Source organism: Eufriesea mexicana, unplaced genomic scaffold (genome assembly GCF_001483705.2).
Source record: "Eufriesea mexicana isolate 0111107269 unplaced genomic scaffold, ASM148370v2 scaffold2808, whole genome shotgun sequence".
In the NCBI taxonomy this organism is placed as follows: domain Eukaryota; kingdom Metazoa; phylum Arthropoda; class Insecta; order Hymenoptera; family Apidae; genus Eufriesea; species Eufriesea mexicana.
The window spans coordinates 146,221-151,831 of record NW_016910868.1 but is presented as its reverse complement, the minus strand read 5'-3'; positions in this window follow the sequence as shown (position 1 = coordinate 151,831).

Here is a 5,611-nt window from a genome sequence, read left to right as displayed (position 1 = left end):
CCGATCTCTGCACTTTGCTGTGCTCTAATATATTCCGCTTGTCTCTGTGCAGGCCAGCAATAGTGTTCTCAGCACGTTAGGTTATGTTAGGTAGCATTCGGTTATACTACGTTTGGATGGCTTGGGATAAGATAGCTTTGACTTTTGTGCTATACACTGCTTTCCGGTAGATTTCTACGCTCTACATTCCTCTACCGCACTCTGCTCGACTCTGGGCAGGCCGGTGAGAGTGGTCTCGGCCCGTTAGGTTGGGGCAGGCATCGTTTGTCTACGTTGCGTTTGCTTGGGTTAAGATAGGATAGATTTGACTTTCGCTGTATACACTGCCCTTCGGCAGGCTTCTATGCTCCACTGCACCCTATTATGCTCTGCTTGGCTGTGGGGAAACAAGTAGTAGTGGTCCCGGAATGTCAGGTTGAGACAGGGTACTTTCGGTTAGGTTGCGTTAGTCCTGGCTAGGTCTGGATAGCTTCGAATTTTCTGCTGTACACTGCGGTTCAAAGTATTTCGGTGCTCTTCGTTGCTCTACTATGCTCTGCTTGACTCTGAGGAGGCCAGCAGTAGCGCTCGTGACATGATAGGTTTTGATAAGTTACGTTAGGTAAGGGTGCATTCGGCTTTTGAGTTATGCACCGCTATTCGGTAGAATTCGACGCTCTACTGTGAGCTAATATGTTCTGCTGGACTCTGGGGAGGCCAGCAATAGTGGTCGCGGTACGTTAGATTGAGGTATTTTATGCTTGGTTTGGTTAGGCTTGGTTTTCTTCTGTTATGATGGCTATGATCTTTGTGCAGTGTACTGCTGTTCGGTCGATATCTGCACACAGCATATAGCAATAGCGGCCTTGACACGTTTGGATTGTGTGAGTTACGTTTGGGTAGTTTAGATTTGGTTTAATTGGGTTAGGATATCTTTGACTTTTGTGCTATACACTGCTATTCGGTGGATTTCTGCGCCCTTCGTTGCTCTAATATACTCTGCTCGACTCTGTGGATACCGGAAGAAGTGGTCTCGGCTCTTTGGGTTTATGTATGCTACGTTCGGTTACGTTACGTAAGTTTGGGTCAGGTTTGGATGGATTTGACTTTCGTGGTATACACTGCTATGCGGCGATTCCTACGGTCCGCTGCGCCCTAGTATGTTCTGCTTGGCTCTGTGGAGGCCAAAACTTCTGGTAGCGGCACGTTAGGAATGGGTTGGTTACGTTTGGCTAGATTAGGCTTGGATGGGTTAGGTTGGGACAGTTTTGACACATGTCTTCAACACTGATATCGCATGGCTGTCTGCGCTCTACTGTGCACTTTTATACATACCCTGCTCGAACCTGCGGAGGCCAGCAGTAGTGGTCGTGGCACGATGTGCTCTGTTAGGCTACGCCTTGCACTGTTACGATTGGTTAGGTTAGGTCGGGGTTGTTAAGACTTATGTGCTATATACCGCTATTCTGTGGATTTCTACGCTCCACATTGCTCTACTATACTCTGCTGGACTCTGGGGAGGTCTGCAATTGTGGTCTAGGTACGTTAGGTTGTGTTCTGTTACGATCGGTTGTGGTACGTTTGTCTAGGTTAGGCTAGGGCAGATTTGTCTTTTATCCTGTACACTGCTGTTCGGTGGTTTTCTGCGCCCTACTGTGCCCTAATATGCTCTGCCTGGCACTGGGTTGTCAGCAATAACGGTCCCGGCACGCTACGTTGAGTTAGGGTAATTTCGACTACGTTACGTTAGCTAGGGTTAGGATCGGGTACATATGACTTTCGTGATGCACACTGATATTCGGTGGATTTCTAGTCTCTCCTGTGTTCTACTATATTCTGCTCCGCCATGGTGTGTCCAGCAATAGTGATCGCGGCACGCTGTCGAGTTAGGCTATGTTTGGTTATGCTATATTGGCTTGGGGTAGGCACGGGTAACTTAGATTCTTCTGATGTTCACTGCGGTTCTTTGGACTTCTGCCTTCTACTCACCTCTAATATGTTCAACTTGGCCCTGTGGAGGGCAGCAATTCTGGTTGCGGCCAATTAGGTTAGGTTACATGATGTTCCGTTGGGATAGGTTTCGTTAGGTTTGGTAAGGATGGCTTTGACTTTTGCGTTTTACAATGTTATTCGGGCTATTTCTGCGCTCTGCACTGCTCTAATATCTATAGCATGGCTATGGATGGGCCTGCAACAGAGGTCTCTGCTCGTTAAGATTAGTTATTCTACGTTTGGTTGGGTTAGGCTAGGTCATGTTAGGTTAGGATATCTCTGGCTTTTGTGCTATACACTGCTATTTGGTGGCTTTCTGCGCTCTACTGTACTCTAGTGTGTTCTGCTTGGCTCTGGGGGGGGGGGGCAGCGATAGTGTCCTCCGCACGTTAGGATAAGTTAGGCTACGATTCATTATGTTACGTTTGTATAGGTTAGGATAGGCTACCTTCGACTCTTGCGCTATACACGGCCATTCAGTCGATTTCTGCACTCTACATTACTCTACTATACTCTGCTCGACTCTCGGGATGAGAGCAATAGCGGTCGAAGCAGGTTAGATATAGCTAGGTTACGTTTGGATAGATTGGGTTATGTTATGCTTGGTCCGGCTAGCTTTGTCTATCGTGCTATACACAGTTGTTCAATGGACTCCTGCCCCCCCCCCCCCTGTGCTGTACTCTAATTTGCTAGACCCTGGGGAGGCCAGCAATGGCGTCCCCTGCACGTTAGGTTGAATTAGGCTACGCTTGGTTACGTTAGGATTGGAAAGCTTTGACTTTTGTGCTATACACCGATATCCGGTGGATCTCTGCACTCTACGGTGCCCTATTGTCCTCTTCTCCTTTATGGGTTGGCAAGTGATAGTGGTCTCTACACGTTACGTTGAGTAACGCTACGTTTGTTTATGTTATGTTAGCCTGGCTTATGCATGGATTGCTTTGACCTTCGTGGTTCAGACTGGGCCAGATTAGCTTAGGCTATGTTTGGTTAGGGTAGCTCTGACATTCGCGCTGTACACTGCTTCTCGGAGGATTCCTGCCTTCCGCTGTGCTCTGCTCTAATCTGCTAGACCCTGCGGAGGCCAGGAATAGTGGTCGCAGCACGATACGTTGAGCTCTGCTGCGTTAGGCTAGGTTTTGATGGTTTGGGTTTGCTTACGGTATCTTTGACTTTGCTGCTGTACACTGCGATTCTATGGATTTCTGCACCCTACACTCCTCTAATATGTGCTGTTAGGTTGTGGCGTGGCCAGCAGCTGTCGTGGCGGCACGTTTGGTTGGATTTGGTTACGTTTGTTAGGGTTACGATTTGTTAGGTTAGGAGAGGTAGATCGACCTATGCGCTAGAGTCTGATAATAGGTTGATTTATGCGCCCTACAGTGCTCCAATATTGTCAGCCTGGCTCTACGAAGGCCAGCATAAGTTGTCTCAGCACGTTATGTCGAGTGAGGTTACGTACGGTTAGTTTGGGTCAGCCTAAGTTTGGTCAGGGCAGCTCCAACTTTTATGCTGTACGCGTATATTCGGTGTATTTCTGCGTTCTACTTTGCTCTGGTACGCCCTGCTGGTATCCGGGGAGGCCAGCAATAGAGGTCGCGGCGCGTTTGGCTGAGTTAGCTTACGTTCAGTTACATTAAGATTGGTTCCGTTACGAGAGGTTAGCTTTGACTTTAGTGCCATAGCCTACCATTAGGTAGATTCCTACGCCCTACAGCGATATAATATTTTCAGCTTAGCTCTGGCAAGGACAGCAATAGCTGTCTAGGCACGTTATGATGAGACGTGCTACGTTCGGTTAATTTGGGTGAGGATAAACGTGATAAATGTAGCTTCAGCCATTGTGCTGTACACTACTGTTCGAAGAATTCCTGCGCTCTACTGTGCTGTAGTATGTCCTGCTTCGCTCTGGGCAGGGCAACAATAGCTGTCTCGGCTCGTTAGTTTGGGTTAGGCTGTGTTGTGTATGTTCTGTTAGCTTGGGTTAGGTTTGGGTAGCTTTAACTTTTCCGATGTACGTTGCGATTTTATGGATTTCTGCGTTCTACTCTGCAATAGTGAGTACTGCTTGGCTTTGCGGAGGCCAGAAATACAGGTCGCGGCACGTTAGGATGAGTTAGGTTACGTACGCTTATGTCACGATTGGTTAGGTTTGGAGAGGAAGTTCGACATATTCGCTATAGTCTGATATTAGGTTGATTTCTGCGCCCTACAGTGCTCTAATGCCTTCGGCTTGGCTCCGGGAAGGACAGCAATGTAGTTCTCGGCACTCTATGCTGTGTCAGGTTACGTTCGGTTAGGTTGAATCAACCTATGTTTGGACAGGATAGCTTCAACTTTTGTGCTGAACACTACTATTGGGTATATTTCTGCGTTCTACTGCGCTCTAGTATGCCCTGCTATGCTGTGGGGAGGGCAGAAATAGTGGTATCGTAACGTTGACTTGAGTTATGCTATGTTTGGATATGTCCTGTTGGTATGGGTTCGGTTTGGGTAGCTTTAACTTTTCTGATATACACTGCGATTCTATGGATTCCTGCGCTCTACTCCCCTATAATGTGTCCTGCATGGCTCTGGGGAGGCTAGCTATAGTGGCCGCGGAACGTTCGGTTGAGATACGTTACGTTTCGTTATGTCACGATTGATTAGTTCAGGAGATATTGTATGACCTTAGCGCTATAGTATGCTTTTAGGTGGATTACTGCGACCTGCGTTGCACTAATGCTTTCAGCTTGTCACTGGGAAGACCAGCAAGAGTGGACGCTGCACGTTTGGTTTAGTTAGGCTTCGTTTGGTTATGTTACGTTTGGCTATGTTATTAGAGGATAGCTTTGACTTTAGTGCTATTGTCTGATATCGGGTGGATTTATGCGCCCTAATGCTCTCTAATGTTTTCAGCTTGGCTCTGGGATGGCCAGAATTAGTGGCCTCGGCACGTCATGTTGAGTCATGTTACGCTCGCTTAGGTTGGGTTAGTCTTAGTTTGGTTAGGATACCTTTAACTTTTGTGCTGTACACTGGTATTCGGTGTACTTCTGCGCTGCACTCCGTTCTAATGTGTTCTGCTTTGCTCTTTGGAAGCCAGCAATAGTGCCCGCGGCACGTCAGGTTCAGATGAGTTTTGTTCGGTTATATTAAGTTTGGATGGGTTAGGATAGGATCACTTCGGCTTTTGTGCTGTACGCTGCTTTGCTTTGAATTTTTCCACCCTTTGTTGCTCTACTGTACACTGCCCGACCCTGGGGAGGCCAGCAATAGCGGTCGCTGCCCATTATCGAGTGTTAAGCTACGTTTTGTTGCGTTACGTTTGTTTCGGTTGGGTTTGGGCAGACTTGGCTTTCATGGTATACACTGATATTCGGAGGATTCCTTCACTCTACTGTGCTATAGGATATTCTACTTGGCTCTGGGAAGGCAAGCAATAGTGTCCCTGGCACTTTATGTTGGGATAAGCTACTTTCGGTTATGCTACGTATGGTCATGTTAGGATAGGTTCGCCTTGACTACTGTGCTATGCAATGCCATTATATATCCAGCGCACTACTCCCCTCAAGTATATTCAACTTGGCTCCGGTGAGTACAGTAATAGTGGTCTCGGTACGTTTAGCTGAGTTATGTTACGTGCGGTTACGTTACGTTT